Source organism: Drosophila nasuta, chromosome X (genome assembly GCF_023558535.2).
Source record: "Drosophila nasuta strain 15112-1781.00 chromosome X, ASM2355853v1, whole genome shotgun sequence".
Taxonomy (NCBI): domain Eukaryota; kingdom Metazoa; phylum Arthropoda; class Insecta; order Diptera; family Drosophilidae; genus Drosophila; species Drosophila nasuta.
Window position 1 is genome coordinate 27,862,166 of NC_083459.1, and position 21,459 is coordinate 27,883,624.

Sequence of the window (21,459 nt, forward strand, 5' to 3'; positions counted from 1 at the left end):
ACGCGATAGCAAAAAGAAGAAGAGGAAGAGAACAGCAGTGGTCATAAAAATAAGCACAGTTATTTGTTGCAAAAAATCAAATTAAATAAATTAGAGGAGTGTGTGTGTGTTTGTGTGTGTGTGTAGGCTTTAGTGTGAACTCGTTTTTTATTTATTTTTTGTTGATCGAGCGCAATCTAAATTATTACACACAACATATTACAGTTAAACAACATCCCCAACAACAACAACAACAACGAGAGCGAAAACAACAACAACAACAACAACGAAGACGACGACAAGAACGAGTACGAGAACGAGAAAAGCAACAACACATTATCATAAACATAAACATAAACATAAACATAATTATAATTATAGTTACAATTACGATGTGATCAGAATTAACAAAGGTGTAAAAATGTGAAAAGAAGCAAAAAGAGAGTAATGAAAAAAGCACCACAACAACAACAACAACAACAACAACAAAATAACGAAATTAACAACAACAACAACAACAACAACGAGTAAGAGAAAAATGCTCAACATCAACAACAACAACGAAGCTAAAAAGTATTTTGCATGTCAAACACACACATGTGTGTGCAATGTTTGTGTGCGTGTGTGTGTGTGTGAGAGTGTCCAATAAAAATAATGCATAATAACAACAACAACAAGAAGAAAAACAATCTACAACAAAATATCAACTAAAGGAGTTTACAAACTGAAAAAAAAACAGCATCCAAAATCAGGTGAGTTTTCCTTTTACCCTAAATTATATAAATTTAAATTTAAATTATAAATGTTATCGCATAGTTTTTACAATATACAACTTAAATTCATGTTAAGCAAATTTTCCAATTTAATCAGTATCGCGAATTAAGCTTTAAGCTGAAAAGTTGTTGGATTTCAAATCAGTTTTAACAATGAAATTTAAGCTGGAAAATTCTTGGATTCAGTTTTTACAATTCAAAAGAACTTGACAATATTCGAAAATTGGTTAAACTGTTTTTACAACGAATTATTTTCTCTGTATTCAAATTAATAATCAGAAATTACATATATTCGAGCTTCACAGTAATTGTGCAATTAAGCTCAAAGCTCTAAAAGCTCATCAAAATATTGTCTCTGTATTAAAATTAATAATCAATCATTGTATTCAGGCTTTTATGCAATTAATTACTTAAGCTTAAAGCTCATGGTTGCAAATCAGCTTTAATACAATCTATAAAACAATCAAGTACCAAATTCTTCTGATAAAGAAAAATTAGGAAATTGCTTAAAACAAAACGCAATTTAAATTGTTCGTAATAAGTTTTATTCTATTGCAATTCAAAGCACTTATATAATGTAGATAAAAGCACTTGGTTGCCAAGCAGCTTTCACATTACTTATTATTACAACATTCTTAGTACAATATTTACAACAAAATATTGTCTCTGTATTAAAATGAATAATCAGTCATTGTATTCAGGCTTTCATGAAATTAATTACTTAAGCTTAAAGCTCATGGTTGTAAAGCAGCTTTAATAGAATCTATAAAAAAATCAAATATCAAATAGACTAGGTATAGAAAAATTAAGGAAATTGTTATTTAAATTGTTTGTAATAACTTTTATGCAATTGAAATTTAAGGCAATTATGTAATTAAGCTTAAAGCTCTTGGTTGCAAAGCAGCTTTGACAATGCTTATTGGATATCATTTTTAATACAATTCATACAAAACAATAAGGAAATTGTTTGAAATGAAAATTGTTTAAGTTCAAAACAACAATTTGACGCATTTCGCAAAGCTTAAGCTCGAAAAGCTGCTTGAAATGAAATATCAATGCAATTTTCGCAGCAATCATTTTACAGTTATGCATTAAACTTCGGTCTACAACAATTTACAGCATTTTATGAGCTTTTTCGACACTAAATCTCACAACATTTAAGCGACATTTATCGATAAAGATTTTCGCAGCCAAGCACAAAGTTTTTTTTTTTTTCTTTAATCTTGGCATTTGGATACTAAAACGAAAATAAAAGAAAGAAGAAGAGGGAATGAAGGAAATGAATAGTTCTTCAGCTTTAATGAGCTTTCGTCATAATTAATGAGTGTCAATTTCGATAGATACGTTTTTCGTTTTCTGCCTTTTTTCTTTCGATTTTTTTTCTTTCGATTTTTTTTCTTTCGATTTTTATTGCTACTTATTGACATTTCACAGCTCTGAGCTGTAAAATATTGAGCTCATTAAATACTTTTTATTGTTGAGATTCCAAGCATTTTTTTTATGATCTTTTGACGTTGGACATTTGGTTGTAGCTACCAGAAATCAATCTGTGAGCAGAAAAAAGGCTTAACAACAAATTTGAAAACTTGAAGCTACATGAAATAATCCTCACGCTTGTTTAATGATAGCATTGCAACTTTGAAGCCGTTTTTTGTCGTGCTGTTTTTTTTTGCGAAGGGGCTTCACATTCACACACATTTCACACAAAATCAACGAAACTTGCAATCATTGTGTATATTTTTCTCTGATATATTTGTGCTTAAATTTCATCGCTGCAATAAATTTTCGCTGTCATATATTTTGACTTTAGCGCTTGACTTATTTCACACCTTTTCAAATCGACACATTTTTGTCATAGCAGACAGCTTTTTGTCAACTACACACGTATGGAATTCATAATGGAATGTTCAGGAAGCAAATCAGTTAATGGCACAACAAAGTCATGTGCTTGTCTCATGTCATGTCATGTTGTTGTTGTTCTTCTGCGAAAAGCTAATTGTAGCAAGATCACGAATGAATCTAATGAATCATTTGAGCATTTTTTCGGTGGATTTATGAAACAGATTTTAACACAATGCATAAATAATTCTTGGAATTCAATTCTCTGTGTGTGTGTGTTGGCAGCTGAAGTAAAGCAAAAAACGAAATTGTAGCTAAACAATATAAAACTAATTATAGATAAATTCAAAAGGAGATATCAAAATAAAAGCAAATGATAAACGATAGAATTATATTCTAAATAAATAGTTTTAATTAAAAAGACAGAAAATATTAAACGCTCTTTTTACATTTATTTATATGGAATGAAAAGAAAATAGTTATAGTTAAAGGGAAAGGGAAACATAATAAACAATTAAAAAAGCTAAATTTCCCAGTAATCATTTTGAATAGAAGCAAAACAGTGCTATATTATTCTTAAAATATACCACAAATATACTGAAATATACCAAAGGTCATATTTGGTATATCGTTTAAGTACTATACTCTAAATATATCATATACCAAAAAAAAAAAAATATATAGCGGTATTCATTTTCAAATATACCAAATGATATACCAAAAAATACTGCAATATACCGAAGGTCATATTTGGTATATCGTTAAAGTATTAGACTTTAAATATACCATAAAGTTATAAAATATAGCGGTATTCATTTTCAAATATACCAAATGATATGCCAAAAAATACTGAAATATACCGAAGGTCATATTTGGTATATCGTTAAAGTATTAGACTTTAAATATACCATAAAGTTATTAAATATAACGGTGTACATTTTTAAATATACCATATGATATACCAAAAACATACTGAAATATACCGAAGGTCATATTTGGTATATCGTTAAAGTATTAGACTTTAAATATACCATAAAGTTATAAAATATAGCGGTGTACATTTTCAAATATACCAAATGATATACCAAAAAATACTGAAATCTACCAAATGTCAAAATTTTTGGTATATATTTGAAGTACCACATTCGAAATATGCCATAGAGGCTAAATACTTTGGAATTATTCTTAACATATACCAAATAATATACAGACTATACACTAAAAATATACCGAAGGCCATATTTGGTATATCATTGAATTCACACATTCGAAATATACCATAGAGGCCAAAACATAACGGTATTATTTTTAAAATATACCAAATAATATACTACAAAAATACTAAAATACATCAAAGGCCATATTTGGTATATAATTTATGTACGAATTTCGAAATATACCATAGAGGTTAAAATTAACGATATTCATTTGAAAATACACCAAATAATATACCACAAAAAATACTTGAAAATGCCATATATATTTGTATATATTTGAAGTACTACAATCGAAATATACCGTAGAGATTAATTACATCGGAATTAATCTATAAATATACCGAATAATATACCATAATATACACAACATTCGGAATATACCATAATACTTAAATATACCAAAGGTCATATTTGATGTATTCTCGAAATATACCATATTGATATACCAAATAGATTTTTTTCTCTTTTAAATTTTGCAAAGAATTCATTGAGAATAGTTTCAAGTTGAGTTGAATGACATCGAGCCTGAATGTCATGTGGTCCATTCTGCTGTTCTTGCTTCGTTGTACTGTCCATCCATATGTACGTCTGTCCGATGTGTCCGATCTGTCTGTCTGTCTGTCCGTCCGTCCGTCTGTCTACACTCTGTGTGTGGGATGCCAACAAATTGCCCAGTTGTCTTAATATTTACATTCCCCATCTAGTATTTGCCTTTGTCAAATCGCACAGCTCTAAATAAGCACAGTGAAAGAGAGAGAGAGAGAGAGAGAGAGAGAGAGAGAGAGAGAGAGGAGGAGGAGGAGGGAAGAGGGCGGGGGTCTGGCTATAACTATATAGCCATATAATCGCTTGTTCGTGAGCTGTAAACACAGGCATTGTAAATTTACACCATGCTTATAATTAGCAATAGAACGGCAGTTGACTTTTTTTTTGTTTCCAGTTGTTGTCGATGGCGATTTGTTGTTGTTGTTGTTGTTGTCGAGTTGTTGTCAAGTTCTTGTTGTTGTCGAGTTGTTGTTGTTGTTGTTGCTCCGATCTGTGCTGTGAGGCATCAACACTCCCTTTGTGGCCTTTTGGCCCAGGCTTTGCTTTGCTTTGCTTTGCTCAGCTGTGTTCTATGGGTGCTAAAAAGACGGAACACCGCACCCAACACCTCTTCCCCTCTCACTCTCTGTAGCTGTCTCTTTCTCTGTCTTAACCCATGCTTGATTGCCAGCCATAATTGTCGCTCAGGCGTTGGACGCTTGACGCCAATTTCAAGCCCAGCGCAAATGCATCACTGCACCTGCAACTGCAACGATCCATGATAACTAACCAGACACAACAACAACAACAACAACAATAATACCAACAACAACTACAACAAACTTCGCCAACCGCAACTGCAGCAAAAGAGCAGAAAAAATAAGATAAATATTGACAAATTGTTGATAAAACAACCATTAGCCAAAGTGTCGCCACCTAGCGGCGATTAAAAGCAATTGCAAAATTAAACAAAATGTGTCAAGATTGTTGTACAAACCTAAAAAAATAATTAAATAAATACCAAACTCGACTTTTTACACTATGCATGCAAATAAAATGAAATACATTTATTAAAAAGAAAAAAATTGTCAAATATGACTATAAGAATAGAAAAAATTTGATATAAAAGTTCAAATTTGAATTTATTAAATAGAAAGTGAAACAGTTGGGTACTATATTTAAAATATACCAAATTCATATACCACAAAAATACTAAAAATATACCAGCGGTTATGACTTTAAGAATAGAAAAAGTAAAATACAAAAATTAAAATTTGATTTTATTAAATTGAGAAACAAAACAGTATGGTATTAATTTTAAAATATACCAAATAAATATACCACAATAATATTAAAACAGTGCACTATTAATTTTAAAATAAACCAAACTAATATTCCACAATAATACTAAAACAGTGGCAGTATTAATTTTAAAATATACCAAATTCATATACCACAAACATACTAAAAATATACCAGCCGTTATGACTTTAAGAATAGAAAAAGTAAAATACAAAAGTTAAAATTTGATTTTATTAAATTGAGTGCAAAACAGTATGGTATTAATTTTAAAATATACCAAATAAATATACCACAATAATACTAAAACAGTGTCGTATTAATTTTAAAATATACCAAATTAATATACCACAGTAAGAATAAAACAGTGGCGGTATTAATTTCAAAATATACCGAATTAATATACCATAAAAATACTGAAAATATGCCAACGGCTTAATATGATATGATGATATAGTACTACATTCAAAATATACCATAGAGTGCAAAATATACCAGATTGTCAGCTAAAGCTACTTTACCAAAAATATCGACTCTAGCTTCTTAATTCCACTTATTATTCGTTTTTCTTTCGATTTGCAGGGGTGAAAGTGGGCGTGGTAATAATTTGAAAAAAAAAAAGGTTTCTATCTCTTAACATCTCTGAGATCTAGGTGTTCAAATGCACGGACAGACAGACAGACAGACAGACGGATATGGCTATATATATATATTTAAATATTCTTTCTAAAAGTTATGGAAAACAAACAGAAAAAAAATATTATTATATCAAAGATAACAAATTTTGTAGATTTGTAAAATAGATAGTTGTCAACTTTTATGCGAGGCAAGAATATTAAATTTCACTTCCTATATCTATCTTTATTCTTTTATGTTATTCTTGTTCGCTATATTATTAAAATAGAATACAGTTCGTAATCTAACACTTTTTTACATTTGCTGAAAAAAAAACAAAAAACAAAAATTGTAATCAAAAAATTAAGTAAGGAATTGAATGAATGCAAATGCATTTTAATCAATGACAGCGATAATGTAAATGATAATGAGTTACAACACAATGTCAACGAAGCTGCTGATGACACCTGATAGTGTTAAAATTGAAATTGTTAATTGGAATCTTATTAAAATGATGTTATTGCTGAGCGCATTGTAAATGATGTCAATAACATCAGCGATAACGATCAAGAACACCGACATTAATAATCATAATGCAGTCATTGTGAACATTTATGTGCATTTAATGAGAATTTAATAAGGCAAACAAAATGATGCAATTAATTGAAATTTTAAAACTAAATTTGCAAATTAAAAAGGAGTTTTTTCATAAATAAATAAAATTCAAATAATAGGTGAAGCTTAATTACCAACTTTTTTTTGAGTCCAATGAAAGTCACAATGATAATGCTAATGCAAATTATAGACTGCAGAAAGATATATGAAAATAAATGCAGGAGAGCTAATGAAAATGACAATGACAATGTAGATTGAAATGCACTGAAAGTGAAAAGTGGAATACAAATAAGATTTCTGGCACTAGATTTATTAGAGACAAATGAACTATCCTTAGCAGTTTTTTTTAAATTAATTGTTCTCTATTTTCTCTTTTATTATACGTGAAATTTTGCAGTTATATGAATTACGAAATAGGTTTATTATTTAGGAGTTCAAAATATTGTAGATTTATGAAATGTGATGAAAATAAAATATTGATATTTGAAAGTACATATATTAGATGAGATATACAAATAATACTTTAAGCATTAAAATAAATTATATTTACATTTTGCTTATTTATATAAAAGAAACTTCAAATCATAAAAATGTCCAACAAAAAAGAAAAAAATTATATGATAATCGTCAAGTGAATGTTATAAAAATATTACTTAAAACAGGAAATTTCTGTTTTTAGTTCATAAAGAACTTGTATTAAAATGAAATTCTATTTTCTATAAAATGTTAATTTATTATTCAATACTTTACATATTTCTTAAGATATGTTTTGCTTGAGACTTTGAGACTTTGATTACTTAAAAAAAGAAATTTCTTTTTTTAGTTCATGAAGAACTTGTATTAAAATGAAATTCTATTTTCTATAAAATATTATATCATTATTAATTTCTTTACATATTTCTTAAGATATGTTTTGCTTGAGACTTTGAAGTAGTTAAAGCGTTAACAGGCTGATGAGAAAGAAGTCTTGATCGCTCATAACTCTCGCCTAAGCTGATCCCCAACGATCATCATTCAGCTGCTTAACAAGTTGCAACTTGCAGTCACTTGTCTCTGTCTCACTTTTTCTGTCTCTCTCGCTCTTTGTTGCCGTTTATTAATTAGCATATTTCGTCATGAATTAGCGGGCTAAAGCCAACTTATAATGAGGTGGAAAGTCATTCCGGAACAGCTAAAGTCAGAGAGAGAGAGAGATGGGGAAGGGAAGGGGAAGAGGGAAGAGGATGGTGGAAGGGGGAAGGGGGAAGAACGATCGTGCTGGCGTCTGTAAGCGATACTCGGCGTGTCCTCTTTGCTCCCCAGGACAATAATCATTTTGCACGCCGTCGCTTCGGAAACATGAAATTGCAGCAGAAGCAAAAACAAGAACAACAACATTACACACATGTGCAGCAGCTCCCCTCTCCCCTTTCCCTTCCCCTCTCCACTCTCCTCTTTCAGCTGCTGTTGCTATGGACATTCACATGCCGACATGTTGCCTTCATCGTTGTTGTTCTTGCTGTTGTTGTTGTTGTTGCCCAGCGCCAGCTCTCATAATCCGCCGTTGAATCTGCTTTTTGCTCCGCGAATGTCGCTGCGACTGCGAAGGTGACGCCGACTGCGACTGCGACTGCGGCCCTCGGTGATGCCCGCGGTAACCGCGTTGCACCCGCGCCCTCACACATAATTGCAGTGCTGACCGTCGCACAGTGGGGCCAAGGCAATTAGTTTCGTGCACTCTCTGATCAATGTTTATTTTGTCAACTATGATTATGATTATTATTTCAAATATTCCAAATACAAATTTAAATGTAGATAATAAGCATATGTTGAAAAAAAGAACATCAAATGAAATAATTTTAAAATAAACTAAAGATAATTCTTATAAAATACAAAATACAAATTAAAATGTGAATAATAAGAAATGTTGACAAACCTTAATAATATATTCAGATGTTTTTTTCAATATTTTAAAACTAACTAAAGCTTATTCTCGCAGCTGTGGGTTAGCATTTGTTTTACAATACAACATATCATTTCATTAATTTTACATGAATTTTAAAATAGAAAAATAATTCCAAGCATCAGGATCAGCGCTAAATTAGGAACTTTTTCTCTTTCACGATAAATTATATATGATAAATTCCTTCATTTCCTGCGACGTTTACCCATATATCAATGTATCAAAAAGTGCTTTAAAATAAAGAATCATATATATGATTTTTTTATACTAAATTCTTGAACTATTGTTTGTGTTTCTCGACAGTGTTGCGACACTTTCGCCATATTCATAAAAAAGAATTCTTCGTTGAAAATACTCTTCATATTTAACATAAGATCTCTTTACTTGTAAGTTGTATGCTTAAAAATAAGAACTAGGGTCTCATATTAACATTAAGATTTTCATGTTCTTGACGCACTTTTAAGCACAAAATTCTCAGTATCTTGATTTTATAACTTTTTTTCTGTGCCTCTAAATTCTAAGCTAAAAAATAATTTATATTCATTTAAGTTGAAATTGAATTGTGAAGTGATTTTTTTTTCTTTGTATGAACAGCTACAAAAAGTTCTATCGATTGCTGTTGATAATTTATTTAAACTGCTCTCTCTAATGATTAATTCGCAACACTCGAGTTTATTATAACTATTTTCATGAGTGTTTTTTTCTTTTTTTTTTTAAGATTTAAGCTGCATTGCGAATTACGCACGAAACGTCAATTTGTGGCACGAACAGTAGGCAGTAGGAGTAAATTGAGGCAGTTTATACATAAAATATAATAGTTGAATTAGGTTTTTTTCTCGTGCGTGTGTGTGTGTTAATGCACTTGGGTTAATTACATTGCATTTCGCACCACTGTGCAGTGCACTGTGCACAGCAAGTGACCAGATGTTCAAAAGCCAATGTACAAACGTTATTATTATTCGATCCGATCCGATCCGATCCGTTTTTCGATCCGTTTCGTTTCGTTTCGTTTGCGAACCCCGGAGACCGAAAAAAACAAAAACATGGGGCAAAGTGGAACGGTCAGAGGAGGGAGGAGGGAGGAGGAGGGGCAAGTGCAACGCGACGGCGGTGGCGGCAACAGATGAAGACGACAGTTCGGAGCTTATGTGTCAGGTGCGCGTTGTGCCGCGAATGAAACAATTTATTGCACTCGCCGCATTTCGTTGTTGTGGCTGCGGCTTTAAATTGAATTTTCCCGACAACAAAACTCACCGAAAAAAGACACAAAAACAAAAAAAACACTCTGTGCACAAAACGCCATTTCAAAGTCTTGTTTATGCTCTGCTTACTCAGCACAAATTAAGCGGCAGCGGGTATAACAGACTAAAGCAAAGTTGAATTTTACATCAATGTACTAAATATAAATGTTAGTATATTTTAAGTTTTGTTATTTTGGCACTCAATTATGCATTTTGAATGTAGCACTTTATGAATATACAAAATATATTCGTTGGTATATTTTCAGTATTTTCGCGGTATATTTCAATATACGTATATACTATAGTGATTAGAATATTTTCAGTATTTATGCGGAATATTATATTTTGAATGTATATCAATATACCAAATACAAGTACATTTTCTGTATTTTTGCGGTTTATTTTGCGGTATATTTATATTTGGCACTCGATGGTATATTTTAAATGTAGCATTATTTGAACGTACTAAACATAGTCATTGGTATATTTTGATACATTCAGTATATTTTAATACTAATACCGTACAAATGTAGTGATTGGTATATTTATATTATTTTTTTACAGTATTTTTTTTTGAACGTAGTACTATATTAATATACCAAATACAGTCGCCTATATATTTTCAATATTTTTGCGGTATATTCATGTGGTATATTTTAAAATGAATACTGTATGAAAATTGTAATAAATGGTTATTGAAGAATAATTGTCATAAAGAGAATTAAATTAAATGAAAACAAAATCAAACTAAGCCTCAATCAAACAGAATCCATTCCCAGGGTAGTTGCTAGTCAATCAAACACATGTAAAACGCATCAGGCGCATGTTTACCCAATTTTTTTTTTTTCGGCCAATTTCATGTTGTACGAATGAGTTATAAATGGCAAGGGGAGATAAAGAAAGAAAGCCAGCGCAATGAGACAACCCCAAAGGCATAACAAATGCGTTAAATTGGCCAACACAAAAGAAAAATATGAAGAAAATAAAATTGAGCGAAATAAGGATCAGCAGGATCTCAATTGGCCGGTCATCATGACACTCAAAAAGCAAAAAATTGACTGCAAAAGAAATATTGCGAAGAACTTTTCTCTCTGTTAATTCTCTCTATTGAAAATAAACTAAAAATTATAAGATTGTTCGCATAGGCACAAAAACTAGATTAACTTGGTTTAATAATATACTAAAAAAAACATACTACAACATATACCAAATGTTATATTTGGTATATTTAAAAACTATTACATTAAAAGTATATCATACATAATTGTTATTAAAGTGTACTTAAAAAATACTAAAATATGTTAAATGCTCTATTTGGTATAATTAAATACTATTACATGAATATTATATCATAGAGTATAAAGCAGCTATGGCCCGTTGGCTATATTTGGTATATTAAAATACTATTACATTAAAAAATATACTATAAAGCACAACAGATTTGTTGTGATAAAACTGAGAAGTTGGTTTATAATTTCTGGTTTATTTTTGGAAGAAAAAGAGAAAAAATATGTTTAGAGCCACAATATAAAAATATATGTTAAAGCCTGTGGCTTTGAATTGTCACTGTGAACCGTTTTGATTAGCACAACATGTCGTATGCGTAACATTTCTATTTCCCGCTAATCAGTTTAATTCATTTATTCATTGTTTACACATGTTCGCTGCTCTGTCTCTCTCTCTTTTGCTCACATGGTGAATCAACTTTTGTCCCGGACCTGCATCTCTCGTCAATCAAACACATTCGCAATCGCAATCGTAATCGCGACCACAATTTACCCGCTCCGGCCTTTGTCTCCCCGCTGCTTTTTGCCCATATAATCCCCATCCGCATATATCTCTCTCTCTCTATTTCTCTCTTTCTGTCGCTCATTCTGTCAATGGGGTCGCGGTTCAAGGTAAAGCAAAAAAAACGAGTGCGCAAAATACAGACAAAGCTACAGAGACAGAGACAGATACAGATACATTTGTACATTGCAATTGCAGATACAGATACAAATACAGATACAAACTGGCACTCAAAGAGTCTTTAATCGTCGGCTGCCTGAAATAATAAGCAAAATCAAATTGCTCCGATTTGTCGATGCTACACAGCGCCTCAGATACATTTTTACTGTGCGTATATAATACAGATTGTCTTTCGATTTCTTCTGCTCCATGCTGCAAAATCAATTCATAGTCACAGTCAAAGTCACCGAGAGGCCGTGAGAGCTTTGCCAACTTCAACTCGCAACAAATCTCTTTATAGCTTTGTCTCCCATCAACATCAAACATCAGCAGCAACAGCAACATCATCATCATCATCGTCTACCGCATTTCCAATTCCACATTTTGCGATCTATTGCGGCCTCATCTCTTGACAAGGTCAATTCCAAAACACAAACATGTGTGAGAAAGCTGCAATTGAGTCTGCCCGACTGCGAGATACCCGCTACGCATTTTTAATTAATATAATATACCAAATTAATACTATCAAAATACTATAAAAAATTTACCGTGGTCAACCGGCTATGCATTTTCATTAGTAACAAAACTGTGCAGTATTTTCAAAATATACCAAAAAAGTACTGAATAAATACTAAAATATACCGATACGCACTTTTAATAACAGCAACATATACCAAACTAATACTGAAAAATACTAAAAGATACGGTATTTTATATCCAAAGAAATTTGCAAAAAATACTAAAATATACCAAAAGCATATACTTGGTATATTAAAATACTAAAATACTAGTACCATAGAGTATGTTATTTTTTAAAATTGAATTATTTTAAAAATATACAAAATAAATATACCACAAAAAATACCACGTAAATTATACCTAAGGCTACATATGGTATATTTAAATACTATTACATACAAAAATATACCATAGAGTACAAAGCAGACAAGACCCGATAGCAGCAGTCGTTACTTGTGGTACTGTTTTCAAAATATACCAAAATAGACCGCAAAAAATACTAAAGTATAGCACAATTTATATTTGGTATATTAAAATACTATTACATTCATAATATTTAAAAAGTATTGCATAGTTTTTTACTTTATTGTACCCAAAATAAATATACCGCAAAAATATTAAAATATATCAAATGCTATATTTGGTATATTTAAATACTATTACATAAGAAATATACCATAAAGAACAAAGCAGCGAAGACTCAAAAAAACAAGGAAATAGAATAATTTCTTAAAATTCAAAATTGAAAATCTGAAATAAATTTGATCTGCATTTCAAAAATGAGTTGCCTCCTTCTTCTGCCCTTCTATCTTTTGGGTAGCGGGTATCAAATAATAATTACCATGCCTCAAATAATAGCAAATCTAATTTGATTTCTGTTTCTGTTTGGTCTTTTGAGACTTTGGCTGCTAATCAAAGCTTTGCATCCTTCAACGTTTTGGCAGTTGCCACACATCCATGGGATACACACACACACACATACACACATCTGCTGCTGCAATTATAAATCAATAAATACTTTCTATTTGTGGCTGCTGCTGATGTCGAGTCGAGTCGAGTGTGTGCACACAAATAATGCACATTATCAAAGCAACACTTTGTGTCTGTGTCTATTTGAATCATAAAAGTATTTTGTTTTGTTTTTTTTTTTGCTCCCTCAATACTCAACGTGCATTTGATTAAGCTATTATTTCATTGCATTGCAATTGCACCCGATTGTTTCCACTGTAAAATGTGTAGAACTTCTTCTGACAATGGCAAATTATAATTGCGATAGGTTGCTTATTAAGTACTGAACAAACATTTTCTAGACATTTCATTTTTCTTAGTCACTGTTTCTAGTGACTTTTCCAATTCTTATAAGTGAAAATATAGTAAATTGGTTCTTGATGAAAATGAATGAAATGAAAGTGAAATTCTTATAAATGAAAATGTATTGAATAAGTTCTTAATGAAAATAATAATATTTTCAAGTTTTTAATAAAATATTGTTAAATAAAACAGCTGTTTAATTAAAAGGATTTTCTATTATTGCATTAATTTAAATAAACGGTTAACGAATATTGTTTCAAGCTCAATATCAACATTTTTTTAAGAGAATTTTAATTCTCTTAAACTTAATTCTTTTTGTTTATATTGTGATGTTTAATCTCTTCAAATTTTAAAAAAAGACTTTAACCATATCAATTCTTTATAAATTAATTCATTTTATTATTATAAATAGTTTACGTTTATTTTTCTTAGTTTCATTTTGCTTTAATGGATTATTCATATCGAAAATAAATTACAAGTTCACAAATATTATCAAAATTAGTTGCAAACAAATTAAAAACAAAAATAAGTAGAAAAGCTACAGTCGAGTGTGCTCGACTGTACGATACGCGGTACCCATTGTGAATAAAAGCAAAACAGTGCGGTATTCATTTTAAAATATACCAAATTAATATACCACAAAGATACTAAAAAGTATACCAAAGGTTGTATTCGGTATATTGATATATACCATAATATACCATATTCACCAAAATATACCAGATTGTCCCTCCGTTGTTATTTGCAATTATTTTGTGATTAAAATGAGAATAAGTATTCTCAATAATACAATAACAAAAGATACTAAATTGATATATACCAATGAGTTCAAAATATACCAGATTGTCAGTCAAAGCAACGAAGTCCTACAAATAAATATCTTCATTTTATTTTATTTTCAGAAATCATAAAAAACTATAGCTCTTATTTTGTGTGTGCAACAAAAATCGCGCCTCTAGCTTCAAAATTATATAGAAAATATAATAGATAAGAATATTGATTGTTTTTAATTTGGTATAAATCAAATTAGTGTACCAGTAACCAAAGTTAGTAAGCAAACTTAACTAAATCGTGACGTGTTGACAATTTAATGTGTTTTTCTTTTTTTTTTTTGGTCAACTCTCGATTGCAGCTTCACTTCAATTAAGTCATGTACGTAGAGAAGTGCTTTAACTTTTGGCTTTAATCACCCAAATGATGCTATTCAAGTGACCCGCATTGTTTGTGTTGTGTTTCTCCTTTTTCCATCGTTTTAATGTATTTCAGTTGCGGGTTTTGTCGCCTGTCGCTTTGCTATGCTTTAGCTTTGGTTTTGGGTTATTGTGTGTGTGTCTCAGTGTGTGTGTGTGTGTGTCTCAGTGTGTGTGTGTGTGTGTTGCGGCGGCTTGAAAGATTAAATGTTTTGTAATTTTGGCTAATTTGTGACATGCGCGACCTTAATGGCTTCTTTTCACATCGTAAACTCGCATAAAGTCGGCGTTTAATTGCTCTACAAAACAAAAGACCGAAAACCAAAAAAAAATACTGAGTTTTGCAGTTGACAATTCGTTGTTCGTTGGCATGTGGGAAAAATGCCGTGCGATGGAAATGGAAATGGAGATAGAGACATATTAAGTTGAAATGTGAAATTAATTATGCATTTTTGATGTCTGAGAAATTAATGTTTCTTGTTGATGTAGTCGTCATCATCATCATCATCATCGTCATCGTCATCGTCATCATCATCGTCATGGGACTTTGCTGTCTCTTTGGCGCTTGCAGCGCTTTAGAGGCTAAGTAATATGCTTTTATATTCAAATTATCACGCATGCCACAAGCTAGTTTCCACACTGTGTTTGTTGTTGTTCTTCTTCGCCTCCTCCTCCTCCTCTTCTGCTTCTTTTCTTTTCTTCTTCGTTGTTGGGTAAAAGAAAGCCCTCAACAAACAAGCATGAGACAACTCTTAGGAAGCGCCTATCGCTCCTTCATCGCCTTCGTCTTCATCTTAACGAGCTGTGTGTTGATGATTGCCAGCGGCTGCTGGCGGCTCTAAATGAGTGAGTCTGCTCGACTTGAGATACCCTAAAAGCTTTCAAACATTTTGAAACATTTTCATTGTGTTGTGGCAGCAAATTTCACTCAGTTGGGAGATAATTGAAACTACAATTTAATTGTCAAATAGTTGAAATATTATTGAAAAATGTTTGAAAATCAAATTTGCAAACTTTTTACAGTTAATTTAGGTATCTTTAAACTACAAAATTATTTTGAATGTAATTGAAATACTAAATATAAAGATATTAAATAGTTTAAATAAAGATTAATACAATTAACATTAAATTAATTGAATAGCTATTCCTATAGAAAAATTGCTAATGGAGTTTAAAAATAATATAAAATCAGAGTTACAAGTAAATGCAAATTAAAAGAAAAAAAATGTAATAAAAACTTTATTGAAACTTAATAATCAACGAAATATACTATTAATATAATAAATACTATAATATCACTTATAGTAATGATATACTAAGTTAACTATAAGTTGAATTAATACTATAAATAAAATAAATACTAATAATGACATAAGAATACTATAAATGCTAAAAAACACTATAAATATAAAATATACCACATAGAAAATCATAAAAATACAAACTTCTTTGAAACTTAATAATCAACGAAATATACTATAAATACTTATAATAATATCACTTATAGTGATGATATACTAGGTATACTATAAATTAGATAAATACTATAAATAAAATAAATATATTAGTATTTATTACTTTAGAATACTGAATATGGAAAAAACACTATAAATACAAAATATACCACCCAGAAAGTCACAAAATACAAAGTACACAAACTTCTTCGAAACTTTATGATCAACCAAAATTACTTTAAATACAACAAATATTAAAATATGCTAAAAAAATAGAAAATATAACATATAGAAAATCATAAAAATACAAACTTCTTTGAAGCTTAATAATCAAAAAAATATACTATAATACTAATTATTATTATTATTACTATTAGTATTATAGTTTCTATAAATACCCCAAATACTATAAATACTATTATTTAAAAATATACCATACAGGAAAATCATAAAAATACAAACATGTTAACTTCATTCAATGATCATTATCACGTCCTCTGATTTAACTTCAAAATAATTTGGAAAAGTAATATTCAAGAATTGAGTTCAAAAAACATATAATATACTTCAATTCGCTCTTGGCTAAAATGGCTTTTTGCTGCGGTTATTCAATTGCTAACTAGCCCCGAAGATTTGCAGCGATTGGTTTCGCTTTATTTTGTGTTTCTGTATTTTTTTTTTTTTGTTTCCCCGGCCTGCAATTAGCTGGCGGAAAAGTAAAGCTGCCCGTCAATCTTTTTCTCCCCTTTTTTCATTTGCTTTTTTCCCTTTTTTTGTGTTTTTTGGTTTTTTTTGGAGGTGGCAACGTTCAAGGTCGTGTCCTCAGGGAACCATAAAAAAAAGAAGCTGAAAAGCTGCTGCAAAGTCGAGACAAGTTTGTGGCTGCCTCGGGTTTGGTTTGGTTGACATTCAGTGTCACACAATTAAAGCCAAGTATTTATTGATGATGTGGGACATTTTGTAATAACATGCGATTTCCTGTCCATCTCTGCTGCAAACTGTGCACGTTGCACGTTGCACGTTGCAAGTTTGGGGCAGCAGCAGCGCGCCTGTAATTGAGCTCACGCTGGCAGCTGTGAGCTAATGACAAGCCCCAGTCCAAGCACGCATCATCAGCTGAGCGACGAGTTGCAGAGTTGCAGAGTTGCAGAGTTGCAGAGTTTCCCCCCCTCAACTGACCAACATACACTGTGAGAAAAATTTGTTGCAAAAAAAGTGCTTCAGCTGAGATATTTAAAAGAAATTTCTTGATTTAAATGCTGGCAAAAGAAATACGAATTTCGAAAAACTTAACAAATAATCAAATATAAAAAAAAAATAATCTAATAAATAATTTCTGTAAAAACAAAACACAAGTCTTTTTAATATAAGAAATATGTGCGGTATTATTCTACAAGTATACCAAATAATATACCACAAAAGCATTTCAGTAGGAGTAATTTCTTAAATAACTTCTACAATTTTGATCCGATCGCAATCAAATTCTATAATTATGTTTATACTATATTGAAGAAAATATATTTTTTGTTGCATTTGTAAAAATAAATATTAATTATGATTAGATTAATTATAATATGTATAAGTATATATAACTATATTCTTTTTTGTTTGGAAGTTTAGAAATTGACAAGTAGCTGAAACTATCTAATCAGCTGATAACCTTCCACAATTTAAACTTATTTTGTATAGAAATATGATCGTTGAAATTAAAGTTAAAACGCAAATAAGTGTAGCCATTCAATAAAACATTAAATTTATATAAACTGATACTTTTCTTATGAAATTTCTCATTTTCGGTTGATTTGCTTCTATTGCCTTTGTTAATCTTCTTCTTCCTGCCTGAGTTTGTTCCCTTTTTCATCCCTAAACAGCTGTTCGTGTGATGCGATCGCATCATTGAATCAGATGCGAATGGTTTAAATGGGGTAAAAAATGATATATTACATATCATATTACAATAATATTTGCTAGAGAGAGTATTTAAAAAATGTAATTTTTAATTTTAATTTAAATTTTGATTTAATCTAATTTTATTTTGAAAATTTAATGATGTTTGATTGTTCACTTCGTTTTTAAGCGATTGTTTTTAAATTTCATTTCTTTATTTCTTTTGTTATTCTTTCTTTTTTAACAAAAATTATGCTACAAAAGTCTTTCTTCGCTTAAAATTTGTTGAATTTATCATTTTGTTTTCAAGCGATTATTCTAAAATTTCGATTTGTTTTATACATTTTTAATTTGGAAAATAATGATACGCTACAAAAGTGTTTTTGATAACACAAAGTTTCTTCGATTCATTATTTCGTTTTTAAGCGATTATTTTTAAATTTAATTTTGTTCATTTTCCTTTTTTTTTTTAAACAAAAACTATGCTACAAAGGAGTTTCATTGTTTCAAGTTTCTTTAATTTAACATTTAATTTTATTTTGAATTTTTGTTTATACAAAAGCTGTTTTTATCACTTAAAGTTTGATTTATTTTATTTTTTTTTTGTAAATGTTTCATCACTTAAAGTTGCATTGTTTTTCGCTGAGTGTATCTGCAGCGGCGTTGTCGCGTTGCATCGATTCGATTCGTTGCGATGTGCCCCAACTTGGCCGGCACTTTGCACCATTATCTGCTGCAATTGCCACGCCGCATGGGTTGGTCGCAAACACGCAATCCTGTAGCTTAAAACTTCCCCCTCTTCCCCTCTCTCATCATCGCATTCGTTGCCACAGCGTGCTGATATGTTGATTAGTCAATGTTCTTTGCCTCGTTCGCTCGCTCGCTTGGTTGGTTGGTTGTTGCCTCTTCTTCGGTGTGGGGGGGCAACTCGTCATAACTGGGCAAACGCAGGTTGGCGCTGTGCACCGTCAGAGCCGAAGACAACATTAACAACGGGATGAAAATGCAGACACAGCTCCCCCCCCCTCTTCTTCTTCTTTCCCTCCTTTCTCTTTTTGGCATTCGATCATTATTATTGCTGAGCTTCGTTTTCTTCTCTTTATTTTTTTGGTTTTTTTGTTTTTGCATTCTTCATTTCTTTGGCATTGCAATCGAAATATCGAAATATGTATATGTTAATGATTCGCACTCTAATCGATCTCTCGCTGCTGCCATCTAGCTTCATCTACTTAACAAGCATCGTTTGAGGCCACGCCCCGTTTTGAGGAGGGAGGACAGCAATTTAATGAGGTGCTTCATTATCGGCACTTATTATGCTTATTAAAGCATCAGTTGCGGCCCATCTAATCTAGCTGAGACGATCGTGTTGCGATAGAAGATAGCGCTACGTGTTATCGATAGACCGATAAAGCTATCGATCACTGTGCAGACTTAATGGAAATGTGTTGCTTTCAGTCTTAATGTGACTAGAAAACTAATTAAAACAGTTTTTATAGTTGTTGCTAAGGGAAATTGCTTAAATCAATACGATATATCACAGAAATTTTTATAATCGATGAGCTTACTTTGTTGTGAAGAAAGACAAATAAAAATGTACAATCTTTTATAATATTAGAGATTGTTATTTATAGTATATACTTTTTTTTAATAATTTGAACTTAGCTGAGAAGATCGTGTTGCGATAGAAGATAGCGCTACGTGTTATCGATAGACCGATAAAGATATCTATCGCTGTGCAGACTTAATGGAAATGCGTTTCAGTCAATACAATTAGAAAACTAGTTTAAAAGTATTTCGTATTGTTGTGATGGGAAAAAACAATTTTAGTAATCGATCAGCTTAATTTGTTGTGAGTTGTATTCAAAGAGAACAACAATAAAAACTTACAATATTTAATATTTTATTATATTATCAGAGAAACAGAATATAGGAAAAATACAACACTTTACCAGAAATTGTTATTTTTAATTAACTTGTTTTATGATACGATCATTAACAATTTTTGAAATAAAAGAGCTGAAGACTTTTGCAATATTAGATTATGTAGAAAGCTATATTTGTAATCTTTTCGATTTAGTCATATAGAATACAGATACAAAATGGTTAAATGAATGAAAGAATTGGCTTTGCTTGAAGAGAAATCCATTGATTTTGATTTTTTTTTTTAAATATAACTTTTGGGTTGGTTTCAGTTGAAATTTTGCTGTGGGGAATTCAACAGAAACTATTATTTATGTTTTCTACAAGTTTTCTCATAACGATAATAACTACAACATATGAATCCTCATTTCTTGCCATCAAGTAAATAATTGTAGAAGTTAGCCAAGAAATACTTTTGTACTTGGCTGACAATCAATATCAATCAATCAGTTTCAATAGATCAAATACATCCTTCTGTATATTTTTAATATTTTTGCAGTATTTTGCGGTATATAAGATTGTTATATTTTAAGAATAATACCGCACAGTTTGGCTCTTATTCATTAAGTCAACTGTACCTTTCACTTGCTTTGATGAAATGGGGAAATAAAGTCAAAGCGCAAATTAAGTATATGGGAAGAGCGATAATCAAAAATTTATTTAAAAGAATTTATATTTTTCAGTGTGATATTGAATTATCTACAAATGATCTACATCGAGCAATCATTTAATTTAATTTTGTTGATGTTAACAACAAATACGTTTATTTCTAGATATATTTCGATATACCAAATATTGCCTTTGGTATATTTTTGTATTTAAAATGAAGTTAAAGTGCACATTAAGTATACGCCACATGCGCCAACAATGGCTGCTTAATTTGCTCCATTATTGTCTGCTCGCCTCCTAGAAAAAGCAAAACGCGAACGAGGGCGTGGCCGAAGGAGGGAGGTCAAAGCATAGCAGCAACAATAAGCAATTACAACAACAACAACAACAACAACAATAATATGAGACACGCACAGCAATTGGCAAGCTCTATGAGAATGGGAATGAAAGGAGAAAAACAGAGAAAGAGAGAGAGAGAAAGAGAGAGCAGCAGCAGCTTGTTGTTGTTCTGCACGTTTTCGCACTGCCCTTTGGTTAATATTTACACCTTCCAGAGACGAATCCATCAAAATATGGC

General features: G+C 30.9%; 3 protein-coding genes across 6 annotated transcripts in view; 2 read left to right on the forward strand and 1 right to left on the reverse strand.

Annotated features, from left to right (window-relative positions):
• The window catches only part of LOC132796175 (uncharacterized), a 332,334-nt gene that overhangs the window by 179,637 nt on the left and 131,238 nt on the right, over positions 1-21,459 (reverse strand). The window lies entirely within an intron of this gene.
• LOC132796178 (large ribosomal subunit protein eL30) overlaps positions 1-21,459 on the forward strand; it is a 197,800-nt gene that overhangs the window by 29,585 nt on the left and 146,756 nt on the right. The window lies entirely within an intron of this gene.
• The window catches only part of LOC132795994 (uncharacterized), a 55,340-nt gene that overhangs the window by 2,326 nt on the left and 31,555 nt on the right, over positions 1-21,459 (forward strand). For 3 of the 4 annotated variants that reach the window (XM_060806988.1, XM_060806989.1, XM_060806990.1), the window contains exon 2: positions 361-731. The gene's annotated coding sequence lies outside the window, so the exon portion shown is untranslated. Of the gene's footprint in view, positions 1-204; positions 732-21,459 lie in introns of all 4 variants that reach the window. The other variant, XM_060806987.1, reaches the window with a different exon arrangement.